We start from the raw sequence: 23,279 nt of genomic DNA, 5'->3' as shown, positions 1-23,279 counted from the left end.
ACACATACTCATGAATAAACAATTGAAATGTTCTCCAGGTATTCCTGTAGGCTTCCAGAAGGAGACCAAAAATATGTATATCTGAAGGTGAATTATAACTTTGCTGGCTGACTGTCGCAAGTTCACTGATTACAAAAGTTTATCATGGGAGAATACCAGAGGAAATTAGATTTCAATATATTTGGATGTGTTCTCTTACTGTCGTTTTATTTCTGGTGTGTTAGTTTTTTCCTGACCCTGCTCTTTGTAATTCCTTTACTAGCATGTAGATTTGTGGAAATCTGACAGGAGGAGATTTTCTCATTATTTCATCAGCGTACTATGAAAAATTCTGTGATAAACTTTGTATTAGGTGCAGGATCTGTAAAAACAGGTGGCAACCTAGTATTTTAGCCCTTGGTTGTATCTTTACATCTCTGTCATTCATGTAGCCCATTCTAATGCCTTTTGTAGCAGGTTTTTATGAAACAATCTGCAGGGAGTGGTACGCAAGGCTCCCTTTTTACTGGGCCCCGTGGTAAGCAATAACAACCGTTAAAATTGAAGAGGAGGGTGTGCTTCAGTGATAGAGTACCTGTTTCGGTGCAATGCAGAAGCCCCCCCCGCCCCCCGCCTCGCCTCCTACCAGGAGGCCTGCAATAGACTAGTATGGAAACATTCAGCAGTGACTTGCTGCAGTTACAAATGCCCATGCTCAGTGGGTACATCTGAGCTTGGAGCTACATAGCAGGCAGTTATGTGGGTGGATCACCCAGCTCCCAGTTGATCCAGGATGATTCTGGTGTTGTGGTCCTCAATGCGAGTGGTTTCATCTTTGTTCCTCATGGTAGAGAGCAGAGAAGCTTGGCTGGAGTCCTGCTGTACCTTAAAAATGGCCTCCTCCTCCATCAGCTACCACCCGTACCTCAGTCTCAAGGGAACAGTTATCTACATCTCTTTTTGAGGAGCAAAGTTTTGGTAGCTGGGTGATTTTTTTTTTTAAAAAAAGGATGAGTCCTTCTAATCTTGTGTAGTCAGGCATAGTTTACCTTTTCAGTTCAGTGGTCTGTGTGTTTCCACTGCCTAACTCTTGCATGTGCTTGTCCATTTCCCTACTGATATCTTTCCTCACGATCCTAGCCTTCTCCCTTCCTCTCTAATAACACAATCCCATGCAGAGTTACTCATATTTAGAAGAAGAAGAAGAGTTTGGATTTATATCTCCACTTTCTCTCCTGCAGGAGACTCAAAGGGGCTTACAATCTCCTTGCCCTTCCCCCCTCACAACAAACACCCTGTGAGGTAGGTGGGGCTGAGAGAGCTCCGAGAAGCTGTGACTAGCCCAAGGTCACCCAGCTGGCGTGTGTGGGAGTGTACAGGCTAATCTGAATTTTGTGATCAGCTCCCACAGCCTGTGGCAGCAGAGCTGGGAATCAAACCCGGTTCCTCCAGATTAGATACATGAGCTCTTAACCTCCTATGCCACTGCTGCTCATTTAAGCACATTGGACTTAAAATGGAGTAACTCCCTCTAGGATCTGGAGTAACTCCCTCTAGGACTTCACTGTAATTCCCTTGCTTTCATCTTGCGAAGGTTGATGTGAATTCCTGAAAGTAGCCGGACTCAGAAACAAAGTCTGGATTCATCAACCTCAAATCTTAGTGTCGACTCAAAACCTTTAGTGCAAAACAGCATTGGATTTTCATTTCACTTGTCACTGAAACTGACAAGACCTCCCCTCTCCCTGTTGGCTTCTGTAGTTCTTTCCTTTGTACTTCAGAGTCTTACACTGCCTTCCTAAACATAATTACACTCTTCTGGACTCAGTGACTGGATTATGCTGTTAATCATTCAGGAACGTGAAAGTGTTTGAGGTCTTTTATCGGTACTATTACCCTGAAAATTTATACTGTAATGTTAGTACATTCAAGAACTGCACATGATATGCCATGATCGTGGGGGTCCACTTAATCTATTTCAGCAGAAATTAACTTCCATCCACGGAGGTCCCCAGACAATTAATCAACTGCGTTACTTGTTAATTTCACATTAGATGGGTGATTAGTTTCTCTACCACCATGTGTGAATAGTCACCCCCTGATTTAGAATCAATAAAACACACATATACTCTTTCATACAACTCTGAGGAATAATTACCTGGGAAATATTAATTACATCTTTAAAACAGCCAAGCTGGCCTAAAATTGTATTGGCCGTGGTATCCGTTCATTGCTGTTCATTTTATGAAACAACGAATCCTCATAAATTGACATTTGTCTATAGAAAAACGAGGCACTGGAAATAATTTTTCCACGTCTCTGGCTATATTCCCCCCTCTCTCCTAGGTACCAGCTTACACTAGTCATTTATAATCTTACTTCTCCACATCATGTTGACATTATGTGCTGACCTACACTGCAAATGTAGGTCACTTCACAATAACTGTGTTTCTCTGGTAGATTTTGTCTAATGGATCAATACAGTTGCCCTCATTTTTGCAATCTTTCTCTGCTCGGAGGTTACAAATGGAGCCTGCCTCCCTTCCCCCATCTCCACATGCACGATCTCAGAGCAGAGCGATTATATAGCCAGCCAGCCAGCCGTGCCTCTGGGACTCTTTATCCCAACCTCCTCGCCTGGTTTATCTCCTGGGCCACACTAGCTGCATGTTCACAGGGGGAAGCTCCTCTGTGCTACTATGTCCTTGCCGTGAAAAAATGTAGGTAATATGTGAAGAGGCTGGCAGTCTCCAAGATGTGTACGTGTGTCAAAGGAAGCCAGCCACATTCTATGTAGAAGAACATAATGCTGTAGTCCTGCTGACACCCTTCCAGTGTGCTCTGACAGTTCACATGGACACTTCCAGGCTTGGAATAATTGCATTTCCTGCATTTCTAGAGACTTTGTTATGCAGCCAAAGCTTATGTGACTTTTTAAAATATACATACGTCTGAGAGACACAAACAATTCAGACTTCCAGTGTGGTATAGTGGTTAAGAGCAGGTGGATTCTGATCTGGAGAACTGGTTTGATTCCCCACTCTTCCACATGAAGCCTGCTGGGTGACCTTGGGCTAGCCACAGTTCTCTCCGAACTCTCTCAGCCCCATCTACCTCACAAAGTGCCTGTTGTGGGTGAGGAAGGGAAGGAGTTTATAAGCCCCTTTAAGTCTCCTTAATGGTAGAGAAAAACAAGTTATAAATGCAAACCCTTCCCTTAATTTTCCAAAGGCGCTGGCTTTCAGAATCACCCGATTTTGCCTTTATAGGTTTTTATCTTACTCTTTGTTCTTCTGTTTACCCAGTTCCCATTCTGTATAAAGAGGGTGGTTTTTGGAGAAGCCATGCCAAAGTACCCAGGGTAATAATCGTTCTCTGTATAGTGGACAAAGCCATCTTGGAAAAGGGGTGGGCGAAGGACTTTTCCCTCTGAAAAAGTCTGCCTTGTATGTAAAGTGCACCTGTTCACAGCGTTGCTAGAAACTGTATTGAATACAACAGCGAAAATCCTTAGCTTCTACTTAATTGCCTGGCGATATGTTAAATGCCATATTTGTTCAGGGACCTGATTGGTGACCAAAACAGGATTTCCCAGACAATACAATGTGGTCTGCTACACTTCCCCTCTTGTACCTTTTGTTGTTTACACCAGATACCAATCTGCTTCCTCCTCTTTTGTTCTGTTCCTTCTCGCCTTGATTCTGTAACATGGGGCAGCTCTTTTTTGCTCTCCTGGCTCACTGCCTTTTCTACATAAACTGGCTGCAGCAGAACCCCTTGATGGGGAAAACTCTGCTTCTCAGATGGGCTTCTCAGATGGGCATCAAAGTCCGCACTCCCTACCACAGTGTAGGAGGGTTTGTAGTATTACTTCCTTATCCTTGGCGAATTGAAAAAGTATTTAAAACACATTCAGGGTAATTTGCTTGCTTTGATGACAGTGAGAACCTTGTCTTGGCTCTGCCGTGAACTACCTTGCAGAGCTTAGTGATCCCCACGCTGATGCAGACAAATGTGGTTTCTTGCACCAGTTTGCAGACTCAGCCTTGGCTATCCTCCATCATACTAGAACAAGACGTGCTTGAGAAGGTTCTACCTTCACAGGAGGATGCTTAGGCTCATTCCGCACATGCAGAATAATGCACTTTCAAACTGCTTTCAATGCTCTTTGAAGCTGTGTGGAATGGCAAAATCCACTCGCAAACAGTTGTGAAAGTGGTTTGAAAACGCATTATTTTGCGTGTGCGGAAGGGGCCTTAGTTTGGAACCTCCAAACGGTTTGAAACTGCCTGCCACAGGAGTCGTTTTGTGACTGACCCACCTTCCAGAGCTGCCCAATGCTCAAAAAAGGTTGAGGACCCCTGAGTTAAATTAATGAAATTCTTTTGCATGTTATTATTATTACTATTTATTCAATTTAATACCCCTGCCTCATGCCAGAGTGGACTCGGAGCGACTCACATACTTATACAGTAGTGTTTATTAAAATACCCTGTGAAATAGTAATATAGAAATTAGATAATCTAATAAACCAAATACTGACGGCACTAAATACTTAATCAAGGATGGAACAACTTACCAACCAACTCCCCCCCCCCCCCAATTTAATAAAATAGAAGGACAAAAAGGGGAGTGGGGAAAAATAGAAATGCACTTTGTAGTATACAAGTTACAAGACAGTGCCACATTCCCATGCAATTGATTGAATCTTGTAGTTGTATCTATATTCTGAAAAGATTGTCATCGTATTGCTCCGTTTCTGGCTTTATTGTATATAGATTGATTTGCTGATTTCCACACATATTTTTATGCCTTTAGTTTTGACATCACATCTGTTTCTTTTTCTAGTACAGGAAAGTTAGTATGGGAAAAAAAACACCTTAATGGGCAGATCCACCCTGCTTTTCTGCTTTGGGCTGCCTAAAACATTTGGGACCTCCGTGTACAAAAGCCATGTGCTATGGGGGTGAAGCAAGGAGAGAAATGGGATGACAGTGAACAAAAAAGTGCGCTTTTCCTAAAAACTTTGTATAGAACCGACTTTGGCAGAGATCACAGCATGGAACAGGATGAGTCAAAGGCGACATTTCGTGAATGCTTCACAAAACCATGCTGCAGTAAGGATGCTACGGTGGAGCAAAACATCCCTGTGGAATGAGCAACTAGAAGCAGTATTGAGGGTCTGTGGCACGTGCAGAACTTGTTCTGGGATGGCTCCTTGAAACACTGGGCTTGGCTTCCCTGTTCAGCTAATTTCTAAGTTGATTACGGCCTTGGTCTTAATCTCTGCTTCTTGAGGGTATAAATAGCAGGGGTGAGATGGCTGGAATTGAAAGTGGAGCAACGGGAGTTGTCTAGATTTGGCTCCCTGCTTAATTTTGTCTCGCTCTTTTAACATATTAGCCTACTTGTGCAGTTGCTAAAATCAGATCTGGTGGCAAGAACAGCCTACAGGATGTACAAAAGATAGAAGCAACGTGCTTCCAGTCCTCGGGCTTGGGATCTATGACAGAGATGAAGCAGACGTAAAATGAACCATAACAGATCTGGCCAGAGAGAGCTTGTTCAGATTCAACAAAAATTGTTTGCTGAAGACACAGGTTGTGAGGACCTCTGGGAAATGACACAGGATGAGGTTTGGTCAAGTAGAGCGGGGAGGGGGGCATCCCCAGCTCATGCCCAGGTTCCTAATCTCACCACTTTCTCTCCCCCCACCCTTTCACTGTGGAGGTCAAATACAGGGATCTCATCCTGCAGCCTTATTTTCTGTTCCGGCTTAATTCCATGGTTTTGCAAAGACCCGGTGCTTGAAAATGGGAATTCTGGCTCTTGCTCTCCTTGCTTTACTGCATACCCTTCTGCAAAAACCAAGAATAAAAACCAGAAAGTCCTTCTCAGCTGTTGGTTTGCTTTGCTCCGTATTATTTCTTGAACTTTCTGGGGATGATTTCATACTAATTTTAAGCCCTCTGCTGTTAACTGTCACCCTGCAGCCATTTGCAGGGTGAGTCATGCGATAGCTTTGGGGAAAGGCACGTTGTCAGGCTGGATTGTCTCCCGATGAGGAACTGCCTGACTGAGTTGCGCATTTTAGTGCATTTACATAACACTTTTCTTGTCTCCCACAGGCGCTGCGTGTGCCTTGGCCATTCCTTTGTTTATAATTCGCAATTACTCAGGCTGTATCCATAATTATATGCTGACTCCTGCCCTCAGGCGCGTTACCTTCACAACTCCTCCTAGTCCTCCAGCTCTCTGCTTCTAAGGAAGCCCTATATGGTATTATGCAGGTGCTGACCAGCTCTTCTGGTTGAAGACAGGTTGCGGTTCAGCCGTAAAAGAAAGCTCTCCCTGTAAGTGTTCTCTAGCTTCGTTTGAACAGGGGCTGCAAATCCTTGCTGTGTGCCTGTCGTTCCGCATTTTCCTAACTGTGCAGCAATAGGTGAAGAGGGAGATAATCCTCTCAGCGCTAGTAGTAAAGACTCCTGCTGGCTTGCGTCTCCTTGGGCACACACATGCGCGCGCACGCACACACACACCGGCGGAGGCGTGTCGACACAACACCCGCACACACCCTGTCCCTAACCCTCCTCTTTCCCTGGGGGCTGCCTGTCACCTGATCCATCGACACTTTCAGTTCTTGCTTTCCTGTCCTGAGAGAAAGTTTTGCCGCGAACATGCCTCAATTCACGGTGACCAAGGTAGAGGATGATGAAGAGGGGGAAGTAGGCGAAGGCGAACGCAGAAGAACCTCTGCAGGCCAGATCTGGAAACCCAATGATAATACAGTGTCAGGTGAGCCAGTTGGATGGAAAGATCCCCCCCCCCCATGAGGACTTCCCCCTCCTCTTTTTACCCCCCCTCCCCAGGAAGCTTTGGGTATGAAGTAATGTTTAATCACTTTAACTGGCCTTGTTTCTAATCCGCGGTTTCCCAGTCTTTGCCAGTGTGTGCCTTTCTTTTTGTTTACAACTTTGTGTTTTATGGCCAGATGTCCTATCCCTGAACTTTGTGGCTTTTCAGTTTGGTTCCCATCCTTCCTGAGCCTTGTGTAACCCCTTGACAGCTTCCCAGCGAGAATTCTCCGAGTTGACCTTTAGTCAATCAGTAACTGAGTCCTGGGAGACTGGCTGCCGGAGTGGGACAGAAATGCAACTGGACTGTTAAAGCCACGTGAGGCTGGGAAGTTCACTTCCTACTCTTGGAAACAAATGGAGCCCATGGAGATACAGCAGGGAAGCCCAAGTGTGCAGGCTTCCTGGGTTCTGGTTTCAGCTTCAGGGTAGTCCAGAGCGATGAAAAACTGTGTTGTGATTCCTGAGTTTTCTTAGGAGTCAGAGCCAGGTAGAACTAATAGACAGGATTATCCTGCGTCTTTAATTACCGAAAGGGTGTTCTGTTGTGCCTTTCTAGGTCTCTCTTTTTCCCTACATTAAGCACAAAAACTCTTGGTTTATAATTGAACGATATGAATTAGCCTCTAATTCTTATCTGGGTTTCCATCCATTCTGAGCGTCTTTATTTACTGCATCCACAGCTGTATTTGACATGACTGTGTCCTGTCTAAAGCTGAGGGGGGCTTTTTCCAAACTAGCAATTTCTGCTTAACCTTTTCACTACCTAGGAAATGCCTACTTTGACCAACTCCTTTCTCTCCTCCTCCTGATGCACATCCCTTGGGTTTTGGCCAGTGCTGACTTCCCTGAGAGTCTTGTCTGTATTCTTGGCTATAGTGAAGCCTCTGTGTGGAGCAGGACTGCAATGTCTTTGCTGCTGTTTTGACTCTGAGAATGAAGGGGTAGGCAGCCCAACAGATTTTCACACTGGATGTATCTCTGGTCTTTTTTTCATTGACTTCTTTAGCCCATTCCCAGCCCGCCTTTGCTGACTTGCTCTCCAAAGGATGGGAACTGGCCCTCAGCACCTTATCTTTAAACAGTTCTGCTATCAGCCCCAACAAGGCCTATAATTCGTTAAACAACCATTTTCCCGGGGGCTATGTTCCCGGTTGTTGCTCCATTCCTTATTATATGCCTCATAAAACTCTCCTTTCCATAGACTGAACCTTAAGATCCCCTGGTCTAGGCAATAGTGGAGTGGAATTCTTCACAAAGAACTGATTTTATCTTTTATAATATAGACTTGGATGGCCCTGTCTAGCCTGATCTCATCAGAAGCTAAGCAGGGTTGGCCCCAGTTAGTATTTGCATGGAAGACCTCCAAGGAATACCAGTGTTGTTATGCAGAGGAAGGCAAGCTACCTTTGTCAGTCTCGTACCTTGAAAACCCTACTAGGTTTCCATAAGTCGGCTGCGACTTGACACATACAAAATACACCTTGAGTCTCACTGAGAACAGATGAAATATAAATGAAGTAAATAAACATTTTTTTTCTCTTTTGCACTCCCCACTGTTATTGTGGCTATAGAAACCATTAGTTTTGGGTGGTTGTGGTGGGTTTTCTGGGCTGTGTGGCTGTGGTCTGGTAGATCTTGTTCCTAATGTTTCACCTGCATCCGTGGCTGGCATCTTCAGAGGTGTATCCCAGAGGTGGTTCGTCTTGGGTGGTTCGTTTTTGCTTTTGCAAAATGCTTTAAAATACTTATCTAATTCACCATCGCAGCATTTCAGTGTCAACTTGTTCCAATTCACATTTTACTCAGAGGGAACTGTGGCTGGGAGGCACTGGCTTTTCCAAGATCACCCGCTAAGTTTTCATGATAGTCTTTGGGATCTTTCCCAAGTTTTAATCCCTGCGGTTTCTTTGGACTGAAGGGTGACAGCCATTGTGCTTGGAATCAAGATGTCCTGAGCTGTTTTAATAACAGTGAGAAGAAAGAAAGCCTAGAGGGCTAGAGCAAGTACATTTAATTTTGTCGGAACACTGGGATTTCCTCAGAACTCACCTGAAAAAATAAAAAGACATAAATCAAATGTACAGTCATCCTGTCAAGTTCCCTCCACGTTGTCATGTTATACCTATATATACCCTGCTGGGCCAGAAGTACGTAAATCCTTGCAGGCTCCATTAAAATCTCCATTCACCCTAGCCAGTTTGAATCCCTATGTTCAGACCGTGAACAGGAACAATGCACTCTGTGTTGGGCATTGGTACTGGCTGAACAGACAAAGGATGGTTCTGCTGAGTCTTGGTGGCTCGGAGCCAAAACCAGTCAGTGGGGAAAGAGAACTTGCCAAGATTAGGGGGTTGACAGGAGTGAGAATAGATGGGAGTGCAATATCTCTGTGTGATCTCGTGTCAACAGATAAAAGCTCCAGTCTCCCTCAAATGACTTGCTTGTTGGGGTGCCCCAATGTGATTTCCTTTACCTTTCCAAACTTGGTCATTGAGATGCACATGAATCTGCTTCTGGCCCTGCATGGACTATGATTCCCAGCTGCCCCTGCTAGCATGGCCAATTGTCCCTGCTGGCATGGACTGATGACAATCGTAGTCCATGAACACATGGAGGGCCTGAGTTTGACCCCTGTGAACTAGATTTTTTGGTATTCACTGCTCCATGGAACCTTTACATCTCTGGATTTTAACAGTACAAAATTCACCTTTGACTTTGCGCTTTGAAGAAACTTTGGGACGTTTTCGCCCATTTTAATAATTTCTTAGGTATTTTCCCACTGGCTTTCCTGTAGAGTATACCCTCCTGTTCTAGGGGGAGGAAATTAAAAATCATCATAAAATGCAATGAAACAAACACATATAAACAGCCGTTGGTTGAAAGCCAAGGGAAAATGGCACGATCACATAAACTGCAGTAAAATCAATGAGTCAGTAAGCCCCTCAGCTGCACACATAGATTACCAAAAGACCTTGTAAATAAAACAAGTCTTTAGCAAATGCTTCAAAGCAAATAATCGGTGGACCTGACAGACCTCCGAACAGAAGTTACTGAGCTCCTTATCCTTACACATTCAAATTGATTTGTAAATGGCAGCAGAAAATGATTTGCAATCCCTCCCAAAAAATAGACGAGCGGACCAGTGTTTAAGTTCCACAATCCAACTTGCTTTGCCAGGCCTTTCTTCTCCGGCTGTAGCAAGATACAGGCAGTGATTTTTTCATCCATTCTAAACAATGGAAGCCTTTTATCTTACCCTACAGTGTACTCTACCAACCCAGCAAGAATCACCTCTTGTTTCCCCGCCCCCTTTGTTTCCTTTCCTTGTCATTTATCTGTCCCACCCTCAAACCAAAAACAACTTGCTGTAACTTTCCCTCAAGTGTTAACTGTTCAATCCCTTGACCTTATGGGACCTATATATTGCCAAACCTTATTTTTATAGGACTATATGACCTGCCTGTCTTAGCTTGTTGGGGCCAGTTGAGTGTAACAAAGAGACTTTGCTGGGTGGAATATTACGTGTCTCAATTCTGCATGAGGTCTCTTCACTATTAAAGGAGGTAGTCATCTGCCTATTGGGAGAAAAAAAATAACCCCTTAGGCACAGATGCCTTAAGGAGCCAACCTCGGACCAGTCTCAGTTCTTCTCTTTGGGGAAGGTGAACATTTGAACATGTGATAGCTGATCATCTACAGGCACAACTGGACAGTACATCCTTGATGAAACTTGTAACATCGTCATAGCACTGAGGCAACATTACCCACAACATGGTGGATTACCTGTGTCTGAAGTTGGCAATTGCAGCTCTTCCCTTTTGATGTTTTGATACAGTGAACCGTATAATTCTGTTAAACTGGCTTGAAAATTGGCAAGGGATTTGACTCTGGCATGATTCTTTTCTTGTTCGTTGGAACGCCCCAGCATGGGTCTTTGATGAATTTGTCTAATCTCCTCCTAAAGATCACTGAGTCCGTAGCCGTCATCATATTGTCTGGCAGTGGATTTTGTAAGTTAGTTGAGAGAAAAACTACTTGGGCGCAAATATCCTTTTGCTTGAGGAACCAGAGATTAAAATAAAGGGCACAGCGAGAGAAGGCGGCCCATATTGTGCCTCTGAAGCCAAGTCAAGACCAATGCAACTCAGTAGCGGTGTATCTGTTGAGAAGTTTGCCTCTTTCACAGCCACAGTTTATGCCTATATGGAAAGCAAAGAAAGGGAAATGCCCAGTTCTCCTAGCAGCCCACTTCTTTAGAGCCCAAATCTACTTGCAAAACAACCCATCATCTCTGTCCATTTAGATTATTGACTGTTTTCAACTCTGTTGGATGTAAATGGAGGGAATGGATGTAAATAGTTCACAGCAGAGCATGGGAGAACCTCTGACTGTTCTCCTTTCCACCATTATAGCGATTTGTGGTTTTGAAATGGCGCCAAAAAGGTCCATTATCTTTTTACACCTTTGCCCTTTTCCTTTGCTGATGTGGTTGTGGGAAGAAGGAAGCCATTTTCGAACTGAGCTGCCCGGGGGCAGGGGCGGTGGTGAGGAACCCCAATCCCTTTCTCCTCTCACTTCTTGTTTATTTTGCCATTCATTTTCTTTCCCATCTTTTTGATTTTTCAGACGTGAGTCAAATCTCCATCACAGGGGAACAGTATCAGCTCCTAGGTACAGTATTGCAAAGGAGTCTTGGATGTCTGTGGTATGTGGTGGGTGTGTCTGTGCTTGCTGTCCACTGTGAAGACTCTCAGAGTTTCATGTGTGAGCACCTATTTGTTTCTTTGTTACCTTCTGCTGTGTTGGTGATCGGTGATGGGTTCCGTGTGTTTGTGCTGTTAAATGAAGGAAATCAAATCCACGCCCCCATTTCTCTGCTGAGAGCACACAAGCCCTGTATTTAGCCACTTGCCTGGAGGATGAAGGTTGTCTCCAGGCATGCAGGCAGGAAAATGTTGCAAAAGTTGGGGATTCCCTCCCCCCTTTCAAGGCACAAATGATGGTCATGGATATTTTATAAGGCCAGCTAGCAGATATTTTTGTGGACCTAGTAATTTTTGTGGGAGGTAAGTCTGCATGGTATAGCTGTAGCCCAATCTCGTCAGATTTTGGAAGCTAAGTGGGGTCAGGACTTGGGTGGGAGACCAACCAAGGAAGGCCCTGTGGAGGAAGGCAATGGCAAACCACCTCTGCTTCTCACTTGCTTTGAAAGTTCCTTGCCACAAGCTTGTTGCAACTTGACGGTGCGTACGCATGTAGTAATTTCTACGGCCTACTTGTTTGCGAGGCTGTTTTGGAGGATCTGATTTCTGCTGTAGACATTTGCTCATGCTGACTTCTTGTAACATCTACCCTCGGCATCAGTTATTTTCCCTGCACGAGATTGCCATTTGTCTCCATGTTAGGTAGAGCTAAGCTGTATTTGTAGAACAGCACTGACCTTTGTAGAACAGGGGGTATCATTGAATTCTGCCCAGCATTGAATTCTGCACAGTCTGAAGAATTCTGTACTGTTACGCAAGGGCCTGCTTGAAGCAAAACAGTTACCCCAGCTCTATTGTAGCACATTAGAGGAGGTAAACCAGAGGCTCCTGGGAGCTGAAAGTGAGTCAGTAATCTTTGGAATAGGCCAGGTCCTCTCTGTTTCCCTTCCCTTAAGCCTGGGATAATCCAGTTTCTAAACCAGGGGTGTTGAACTCATTTGTTGCGATGACCAGATATGATATCAGCGCGACTTGGTCAGGTTAGGGTGCTGGGGGCTATCCTGGCTGGTGAGCCCGCAGCAGCTCTTGCCAGCCCCGATCAGCACTGGGGGAGGTGGCTGGTACTGGTGGGGCTGCAGTGAGCTCACCAGTCCAGAACAGCAGTGGAGAAGGTGATCAACACTGTAGTGTGTGTGTGTGTAGGTGTCTATGTGTTGCTGCCTCAGCTGGCAACCCACAGCAGCCTTGCTAGCCCAGATCAGCACTGGGGGGGTGGGGGTAGTGCTTGCCACAGCTGGTGAACCAGCAGTGGGCTTGCCGCCCCAGATTGGAATGGAGGGGTAGGGGGACTCACCAGGGCAGATTGGGAGTGGGGTATGGTGGGTGCCTGGACTGGCAAGCCCACAGCAGGGAGTGGGGGTGGGGTGGGGGGTGTCTCAACTGGCTCATGGTCCTGATAAGTCAAGGGGCAGAATCTTGCCCTCAGGCCACATTCTTGACACCCCTGATTCTGAACTAAAGAGATAAGAGTCCCCTTGAAATGCACAGTCAGCAAAGATATTTGGCCAGAGCACAATCCAGGAAAGCCTGATATGGCTTTTCTGAATTAGAATTGGCATTTCCTGGTAGCTGAGAATATATATATATATAATAAATAATAAGTATAAATATATATAAATATATATATTAAAAACCACGGGCTCAGTACCTGGTATCTTCGGGCCCCTTGCCTATGTGTCCTTTTCTGTTCATAACTACCCAAAGTTCTATTCTGTTCCATGCAGATAGCATAAGAAAATACCTCACATGACGTTTATTATACCCTTTGATTGTAGAGGGAAGCAGGTTGGGCTGTAAATCCAGCCCAGGCAGATGCCCGGATTTCATGCCCCAGGCCTTGCTGGGTAGGGCTCAGCAGCCATTGTTCTGGTAGTTGCTTGGGGCAAAGCCCCAAAGGTGGAGGAGAGAGAAGTATATTCTGTCACGGGGAACATAAATGCCAAGGACCAGCACATGTTGATATGGGAAATTTTGGAAGCTGGTCAGCATATTCTGCATTTCTGGTCAACATATTCTGGGTTTCTGCGTTTGAATGGGATGGAGGAAGGAATTGCAGTGAGCTGAGGTGCAAACGGGATTTAGGATGCTTGGGGTCTCAAACCTTTTCATTAAGCAGTAAAAAGTTGGGGTTTTTTTCTACCTTAAGGTTTGCACAAAAAATGTCAAAATGAAGTAGAAAGCCAGAGACTCCTCAGCAAGTAAACAGCTGTCACGCTTCATTAGTTTTCTCATGTGATGTGATCCCTGCCTCCTCTCGCATCCCCAGCTGACTTCAGCGTTTCATAACAAGAATATTGTTGGAGGAGTCTAACGCGCCAATCAACCTTAGTTTGGCATAGGCCACGTCCCTGAAAATTACGTGCAGAGTGCTCAGAAGTGCATTTAACAATTCAAGTCAGCACTTCTCCCATGTAATCCTTGTTGGCAACGGAAGATGACTGCATGTCGGGCGGTGGGGTGGAGTTTCCAAAGTACAAGGAGAAGGGATGGTTATTTGGCCTCGCAGCTACGTTTTGAAAATTTGGCTACTTCCGCCCTTCCACTTAACTAGAAACCAGATGCCCCAGTATGGCAGAGCCGCGATCTGTGCCCTGGGCAAGGAATCTCGGCGTGTTTGACAGCGCGCGTATCTTGGCACGATTTAATTCCATTGGCTACTTTGACTGCTTCCACGTGGAGGTCGGTCTGTGCTTTAGCTGCCAAATCATGCTCCTGCTCTGCTTAGTGCAGGATCAGCCTAGCATCCCTGATGAGTGTTCATCCAGCCCAGGGGTCTGCAACTTGTGGCTCTCCAGATGTTCGTGGGCTACAATTCCCATCAGCCCCTGCCAGCATGGCCAATTGGCCAGACTGGCAGGGGCTGTTGGGATTTGTAGTCCATGAACATCTGGAGAACCGCAGGTTGCAGACCCCCTGATCCAGCTGCTGCTTGAAGACTGATGGTGAGGGGAAGCTCACTGCCTGCCCGGGCAGGTGATTCCTCTGCTGACCTATCAGGTGGTCTGGAAGAGAAGGTGTGCTATTCAAGGTCCCGCCCACATAGGTGCCATTTTCCTTGCTGATTTTTTTAACGCACCAAAGTAGCTCATGTTCAATAGTGCACAGAAGAATGGTTTTGACAAAGGCAGCGCATGAAAACGAATGATAATTTTCATATTCATTTGGGACTATTTTCTAATGTGGAAGCATACAATTTTCTCAACTGCTGCACCTCAACTGACCAAACTAACATCTTTATGTGAAACAGTATAGCTGAGCAGGCAGACTGCTATTCGCACTCTTGGGAGGATCTGGAACGTTTCCATTACTATTCTCATTGCCTAAACCTTTGACGGTCAGTGCTGGGCAAATCATTAAAAATTGCTGCCTGCCTGCGGACTACTCTTCCCATTCCTTCTGAGCTCTCTCTTTTTTCATCACAGATCCCAAGCACAAGAAGGATCCCCATGCCTATCTCAACAATACCAACTACGAAGATGGCGATGAATTCTTTGACAAGAATTTGGCGCTCTTCGAGGTGAGCATTGCTGTTTGCTGAGAGCTGCGGCGTTCCCACCGTTTTCCTCAGCTTCTACATTTGTCCATTCTTCCTTGTACATTTTCACTGACAATTTGTGGGCTCACTAGCAACTATGGTGTGTGTGTGTAAGAGAGATAAACAACTGGCAATGTTTGCTGCTTCTAAATTCCTCCCTCTAGGATACTGTAAACTCTTAGAAGATTGTGGAGGCCAGCTCATCTATCTTTCTTCCTTTTCTTTTTACATTTTTTCATTTAATTGACTTTGAGCTGCACTACACATTCCAAGGACCATAAGCCCTATTTCTTTTCTCTCATCTGTATTAATTTGTCTTCCCTGGTGCTCCTTCCCTCATTTATAGCAGTATCACAGTAGTGTCTAATGAATTCTGGATTAATCTTTCTTGAGCAGTTCCTTGAGCAGGAACCTTGAGCAGTTCCACAGGGTCTGCAAAACAGAATTGTTCGACCGGGCCTTTGGGGAGGCCGGTTGTTGAGATGCCACCCCCTGTATACTGTTATAGTGGGCTGTGAAAATGTCCAATCCCCCCCAGGGTGGAGGGGTAGGCTATATATTAAGTCACCATCTTGATTTGCTTGTTCTATCTGTTGTTTTGGTTTATGGTTTTAAATTTTTAATCTGTAAATTATGTTTTAATGCTATTTTATGTGTACCTGTACACTGCCCAGAGTTCTTCGGCGGTGGGCAGTATAACAAATTCAATAAATAATAATAATAATCACTAGCGGGCCCGGCCACGCATTGCTGTGGCTGAGTCTGGCGAAGTGGAAAAGAAAGAAAAGGGGAAGCGAATGGTTCGAACATGTGTCATTGCATAATCATTTCAAGGGAGGGGAGGGGCAACGGGCCCCTCTCTCCCCTCCCTCTCTCCCGTTCTCTTGCATGGCAACCCGGCCGGTCCCTCCCTAACATTCCCCTTCCTTTGCTAGGGTGGGTGGGCCATGTGCAGGTGGCCCTGTCCCCTTCACTCCCTTCCCTTGCAGGCGAATTACCTAGCTTAAAACACGCTGGGAGGCATGAGCTATGTTGTGTTCAAATTTCAGAGCGTTTGGTCCAGCAAACCCCTGGACCCTCCCTCTCCTTCCCCTTCCTCTGCTAGGGTGGGTGGGCCATGTGCAGATGGCCCGCCCCATCCCTTTCACTCCACAAGGCAGTGGTTTTCAAGGAAGGCATGGTTGTTTCCCTTGTATCAGAGGTGTGTTGCTTTGACGGCCAGCAGATGGCGCTGTTGCGGAACAGAACTGTGGTTCCAACTGTCACAGGCGTGGCATGTACACAATAACTGGCACAGTTGTGACATGTACACAACAGGAGGTGTGGAAACAGTATGGAAACCTGGCCGCACGCGAATGCGGTGTGTGGAAATTTCAAAGCAATCGGTCCAGTCGTTCGGGAGATTACCTGTTAGCAGAAAAATGCACTGATAGATTTTTATATATATAGACGGGTGAGGCTTGAATTGTAATGAAAGGCCAACAGCCTGCTAAAGAACTGGCAGCTGTGAAATCAACCATAATGAAGGGGATTTGTCATAGCCATATTCAGTCACTTCTGCTGCCCTCCCTCTTGCTTGGCAGGAAGAGATGGACACCCGGCCCAAAGTGTCCTCGCTGCTCAACCGCATGGTCAACTACACCAAATTTAACGCATAGGGGCTCGTGAACCACGAGGAGGCTGGAGAATGTCCCCCAGGCAAGAAGAAGCCCACTAAGGTGAGGATCTTGATATCCAAAGCTGCGGCATCTTCCTAGCAACAATTACAAGCATTTCTTTGTAAGAAAGAACCTCGACACATGGTCACAAAGTGAAAGTGGTAGTCAAGTCACTAGGTAAATATGAATGTGAATCACATACTGAGGCAGTACCATCATTGAATATAATACTATTACTCAATATATGCATAGAGAAAAACCAAGCATATTGTGTATCCTGTAATACTGATTGCACGTGTAAGTTCACTGTAACTTGTGAATGGCTGTTCTTCTCTTTTTTCTGGAGGCTTGACAGACTTCAGATATGAGCTGAAAAGGTTGGATGCTGAAGCTCAGCTTGGGTCCTCTTGCTGTTCCCTTCCTTGCAGACTCCACAGATGGGCACCTTCATGGGCTGTCTACCTGCCCTGCCTGCAAGAACATCTCTTTTGGGGTGATTCTCTTCCTGCGTCTCACCTGGGTGGTGGGAACAGCTGGCGTGTTGCAAGCCTTTGGCATTGTCTTCATCTGCTTGTTGCTGTGTGAGTTCCCCTTCCTTGCCTTCTTCATCCTATCCCAGTATGAACGCTTGGTCTTTTTTATGTCTTGGGGAGGAAGACTATGGGAGGGAGAAATCCCCAAACATGGACGAAGCGTGGGGAGGCAACATTTTCTAACTCAATCTGGGCTGCAGTAGGAGATCGACAAATCAAACATCATACAATATCGCTTTAACAAGTATCAGAAGTAGGTGTTCCCTTGGCAACTGTTACAGGGTGGCGCTTTCGGAAGGTTTTCAAGTGGGTGAATAATTATCAGTACGCTTTTGGTTTGGCTGTCCGTTCTGCTCTGGACCAAAGCCCATTTGCTCATCAAACTGAAGCAAAAGCAGTTCTCGCGACTTCAGCCTTTTAATTGAATTGCTTGCAGTAGTGTCCCATAAGAAGAGATAAGTCTTGCTTTTCATGGGAAACAGACTAGAAAACGCACATTAGAAATGTTCAAGGCATAAGATTGGGAAATTGTTAAGAAGATGTTCTGCATGTTAAAGAAGTGCGATTTCTCTCTCCTACCCACTGCCCTCGTGGGTGTTGTCTCACCTCCTTTTCAGACAATGCTGACCCGGCCATTTCGCATGAGTGCCATTGCCACCAATGGAATGTAGTTCCTGGTGAGTCACAAGGCTGAACCGCAGCAGAGGGTGCAGTAGGGAATTGGGGAAGAGTACAACCAGTAAGATTCCACACAACCCTGCCAGGTCTCCCCATTGTCTAATACAGCCCAGGGGTCTGCAACCTGCGGCTCTCCAGATGTTCATGGACTACAAATCCCATCAGCCCCTAATTGGCCATGCTGGCAGGGGCTGTTGAGATTTGTAGTCCATGAACATCTGGAGAGCCGCAGGTTGCAGACCCCTTGCTCTAATAGCTTCTGCTTCTTTCCCTGTCTGCAGCTGGAGGCGCATACTTCATGATCTCACGAGCCCTGGGGCCTGAGTTTGGAGGGGCTCGATGGGACTGGTGCTTCTACCTGGGCACCACTTTTGCAGCTGCAATGTATATCCCTGGGAGCCATTGAGATCTTCCTGGTAAAAAAGTATCAAGCACCCGGGAAGACCCATCGCCAAGGCAAAAAAAAATCCCACCTGCTTGCATGAAGCGTGCACTATGCCGCTCAGTTGTAGCCCCTCTCATGCTATTGAGGATGCAGCTGGCGGCAGCCTCTATCAGAGCCAATCCCATTCAAAATCCATGTCTCTTTAATCATTGCTCATCTGTGTTGGCTGGTTCTCTCTAGTGGTGACATCGTGTCAACTCCCTCTCTCTCAGGATGTACATTGCCCCCGAGGCAGCCATCTTCCACAGTAAGTAGTGATCCTCTGAAGAGCCCCGGGCGGCCATGCTGGAACAACATGCGAAGTGTACGGCTCGGCCTTTCTGCCACGCCTTTTCATGAATTGCTGGTGGTGTTCGTGGTGAAGCGCTACGTGAACAAGTTTGCCTCTCTCTTCCTCGCCTGTGCAATCATCGCTTTCCATCCTGGCCATCTACGCTGGTGCCATCAAGTCCTCCTTCGCACCGCCCAACTTCGAGTAAGAGACCTGGGAAAGTCCGGCCCCGCCCACTCCTCGAATCAGTCTCATAGTCACGGCAATCCCTCAGGAATTCTGGGAGTGCAGTTTCGTGGTGTTGCTCAAGGAGTCCCTTTGCTTTGTGATGTGGGGAATCTCTGTCGACAGAGCTGTATGACTTGTTCTAATCCCTTCTCTGCCCATTCATAAAACCATGATTGCCCATGTCCTCAGAAGGTACGGCGGGGAGTAAGGGTTTTCAAAATGAAGTTTATATAGACGCATTGACATCAAACTAGCCTACCACTATTAATATGTCTCCCCTTCTTCACTTACGCGTGTGCATTGCTAGGGGAACCGCCACCCTCTCCCCAGCACACAACATTGACATCTGGCGCCAAGACTCCAGGAGCGGGACAACATCACTCACTTACTCACTACGCCTCTGGGCCGTCTTTCTGCAATTCCAGCGATCGCCTCAACGCCTCCTTGGTGACGAGTACTTTCACCATTGAATCCAAATCACTGTCATCCAGGGCATCCCAGGACTTCAGCCAGTGGTGTTATTACTGGTAAGAGAGAGATTATGTTCCTCCTAACAAAGGAAAGCGGTTGGAGCAGCAGTGGCGTAGTGGTTAAGAGCAGGTGCATTCTAATCTGGAGGAACCAGGTTTGATTCCCCGCTCTGCCGCTTGAGCTGTGGAGGCTTATCTGGGGAATTCAGATTAGCCTGTGGACTCCCACACACGCCAGCTGGGTGACCTTGGGCTAGTCACGGTTCTTGGGAGCTCTCTCAGCCCCACCTACCTCCCAGGGTGTTTGTTGTGAGGGGGGAAGGGCAAGGAGATTGTAAGCCCCTTTGAGTCTCCTGCAGGAGAGAAAGGGGATATATAACTCCAAACTCTTCTTCTTTCCCATATATGTGGGACCTGCCTCATCCGTTCGTGCCCTCAAGGCCGCTCTGATTGACAGAGCAGGGACAATCTATTGGTCCCTCGCTTTAGTCAGCAAGAACCCTTATTGTTCAGCATCATACTTCCTCTGTGGCAGCACTTGAACTGCGGGACGGGTCTGAAGAAGGCCCCAACCTCACGCCGGGTTTGAAACTCCGTTCATTCATTCAAAGTCTATCCTGCTCTTCCTATCGAAAGTCAGGCTCAGAGCGCCTAACAACCATGCAGTGACGATAACATTGAAAACGCTAATCATGAAAATCTGTTTCTAATATATACATTGAACAATTACAACCTAAATTGACTAGGACTGTCTAAGTTCTACTTAAAAGGTGGCACCTGATAAAATTCCCCTCGTGTGATCATTACCCTACTTGGGCGGAGGGGGAATCCTCCTCCAATGGATGAGCAGCGTGAACAACAGGAGACACAGCAAAGAACAGCAGGGGTTACAAACACTAGATGTGTACAGCTGGGGAAGTCATTTGATGTGCAGCTGTTGCTGCCCTGAGCCAGAGGCCTGGCCCAGGGCAGCAACAGCCATCTGTCTATTAGCATTCTTGTCATGCTTCTGGTAGCCCTAGTCTAGAGCAAGGGTTGTTCCATACTTAATTTTACCTGTATCTCCGCTGATACGATTCCTCATTTGCTTTTGAATTTAGCGCAAGCCGTTTGAGTCCCATTGATCAGGAGAACAGAGGAATATAAATAGTTTAAATCGATACATTGGAGTCACTCGAGGGACGCTCCACGCAGTGTCTGGCTAGTCCGCCTACCCTGATGTCCCCTGCTTCCCTACTTGCAGAAAACCTATGGAGCAGTTACCTGACGAAAGGGGAGATCATCGAGAAACCGTCCTTGCACTCGGTGGATGTGTTGGGAGCCCTGAACCAGCAGTACGTGCTGGGCGATATCACCACTTCTTTCACCCTCCTCGTGGGCATCTTTTTCCCCTCGGTCACTGGTAAGGGCGGAGCTCATTCAGATGCATCTCCAGAACTAAACCTCAACTGAAGGGTAGACTGTTGACCTTACTGGAGTCCCACCTCTCCCATAGATTCCTGGGACTTTCAGCAAATCAGTCTCTCAACCTGGGGAACAGCGACTTAGTTCTGGCTAATCTTAAGCCCGTAGCTGTGAGTGCAGTGTGAAAGGGTTTTCTTGCTTTTACCTGTAATGATTCACTTTGGACCACAGCAGCAGTGGCGTAGTGGTTAAGAGCAGGTGTACTCTAATCTGGAGGAACCGGGTTTGATTCCCCGCTCTGCCACCTGAGGTGTGGAGGCTTATCTGGAGAATTCAGATTAGCCTGTACACTCCCAACACATGCCAGCTGGGTGACCTTGGGCTAGTCACAGTTCTTCTGAGCTCTCTCAGCCCCACCTACCTCACAGGGTGTTTGTTGGGGGGGGGTAAGTTCCTTTGAGTCTCCTACAGGAGAGAAAGGGGGGGTAATAAATCCAACTCTTCTTCTTCTCCCTCAAATATTTCCCACCATAAAATCAAACATTTGTTTCCTCATCGAAGTGATGCCTCCTTTGCAGAAAGGTGTATGTAAAGGATACACATAGTTCCTTAAGCGATGGGATAGCATAACACTCTATGGTGTATTAAGATCCAAGATGAAGTGTCATGAAACATTTTCAGGCCCCTGTCAGTTCTGAGCCATCAAACCCCTTCCCCGTGTGGGTTGTGTTTCTATCTCCACAGGGATCATGGCTGGATCTAATCGTTCTGGGGACTTGAAGGATGCCCAGAAATCTATCCCTATTGGCACCATCCTGGCCATTCTTACCACCTCCTTTGTGTGTATCCTTACTGGCAGAAGGGGGGGGGGGGGCTCAACATGGCAGACGAGCAACTGGAGCAGGAGAAAGAAGGGGGGCAGCATGTAGGTATGGAAGTGCCCCACGTGTCTTTTCACCATGCTACCAGCTGCTCTCCCATTCGCTGACTTCTCACAGCTCCTTAACTGCTTGACACGCCAGATCTCAGCAATGTGGTACTGTTTGGGGCTTGTATTGAAGGGGTTGTTCTCAGGGACAAGTGAGTATGATGCTTCGGTTTCTTCCAGTTCTGTAGATGTGAGATGGGGTTTTTCCCAGGAAAAACCAGAGGTGGTTTGCCATTGCCTTCCTCTGCAAAGCCTTCCTTGGGATGGGGATCTCTATCCAAGTACCCACCCTGCTTAGTTTCCAAGATCTCACCCAATCAAGCTACACCATGCTTGGTCTTTCCCCTTGTCTCCCTGGTCCTTGGTAAATATTCTCCAACTAACAATGGTTGGGTCAGTTACTCAACTATAACTAGCCATCTGATTTCATAGTGGAGACAAATTGTACATTATTTCGGCTAAATACGTGCAGTCTCATTCCGGTGTTCTCCTGTTGGGTAGGTTTGGCGACGCAGTTCACGGGAACCTGGTGGTGGGGACGCTGTCCTGGCCCTCTCCTTGGGTCATCGTCATTGGCTCCTTCTTCTCCACTTGTGGGGCTGGGCTGCAGAGCCTCACCGGCGCACCCCGACTGCTGCAGGCCATTTCAAAGGACAACATCATACCGTTCCTGCGGGTAGGGATGGCAACGCTTTCTTATTTGGTCATGGACGAAGACAGTATTGCTTGCAGCAATCTCATTCACCCCTCACCAAATTACTAAGACTGTGTGGCGTCTTTTTCTCTTTTTGTCCCCCGCCCCACACCTCCCACGTAGGTATTTGGCCATGGTAAGGCCAACGGGGAACCCACCTGGGCCTTACTCCTGACCGCAGGCATTGCGGAATTGGGGATCCTAATTGCCTCGCTGGACATGGTTGCTCCCATCCTCTCCATGTAAGTGGCAAATTTGTCAAACAGCCGAATGAAGCGTCACAGCAACGGTGGGTCCATCTCCTAGCCGCCCAGTGCCATTTTAGAAATAGTTGCGTGAGCGTGTTCAGCGCTGTCAAGTTGTTTCTAACCTATGGTGACATTATGAATGAAGGACCTCTGAAATGTCCCCTTTTTTTTGTTTTGGATAGGGGTGACAATCTTAATTGGTTTTCTATTGTCGTCTTCTGCAAAGTACTAACCAGGGTTAGCTGCAGTGTCACTGCCATGGCCTAGGATAGATCCTCTGCCACTAGGATAGACCCATCATCCACTATTTCTGCTGTGCAGTAGCTGCACTTCAAGGACTCCTCCACCCCCATCACCCCTGGAACTGTCTGTGCTCTTCTTCAGATATGACTTGATTCCTGAAGTGGGTAGATGCATTTTAGTCTGGTGTCTCAGCTGTGACCATTCTGCCTTGACTGACTCTGCCAGGAGTTTGGCCTCCTGACTGAGTCTAAACTCCTGACAGTATCGCTCTCAGCTTCCCTGATATGCACAGCCCCCCTTAACTCTTCAAGCTGTGCATCCGAGATGGGGAGAAGCAGTTGCACA

General features: G+C 46.6%; 1 pseudogene; it reads left to right on the top strand.

Annotated features, from left to right (window-relative positions):
- Positions 1-23,279, top strand: part of LOC125444263 — a 33,310-nt pseudogene that overhangs the window by 2,031 nt on the left and 8,000 nt on the right.

Source organism: Sphaerodactylus townsendi, linkage group LG15, assembly GCF_021028975.2.
Source record: "Sphaerodactylus townsendi isolate TG3544 linkage group LG15, MPM_Stown_v2.3, whole genome shotgun sequence".
In the NCBI taxonomy this organism is placed as follows: Eukaryota; Metazoa; Chordata; class Lepidosauria; order Squamata; family Sphaerodactylidae; genus Sphaerodactylus; species Sphaerodactylus townsendi.
Note: the sequence above shows the minus strand (reverse complement) of the source record. Positions and strands in the feature narration are given on the sequence as shown.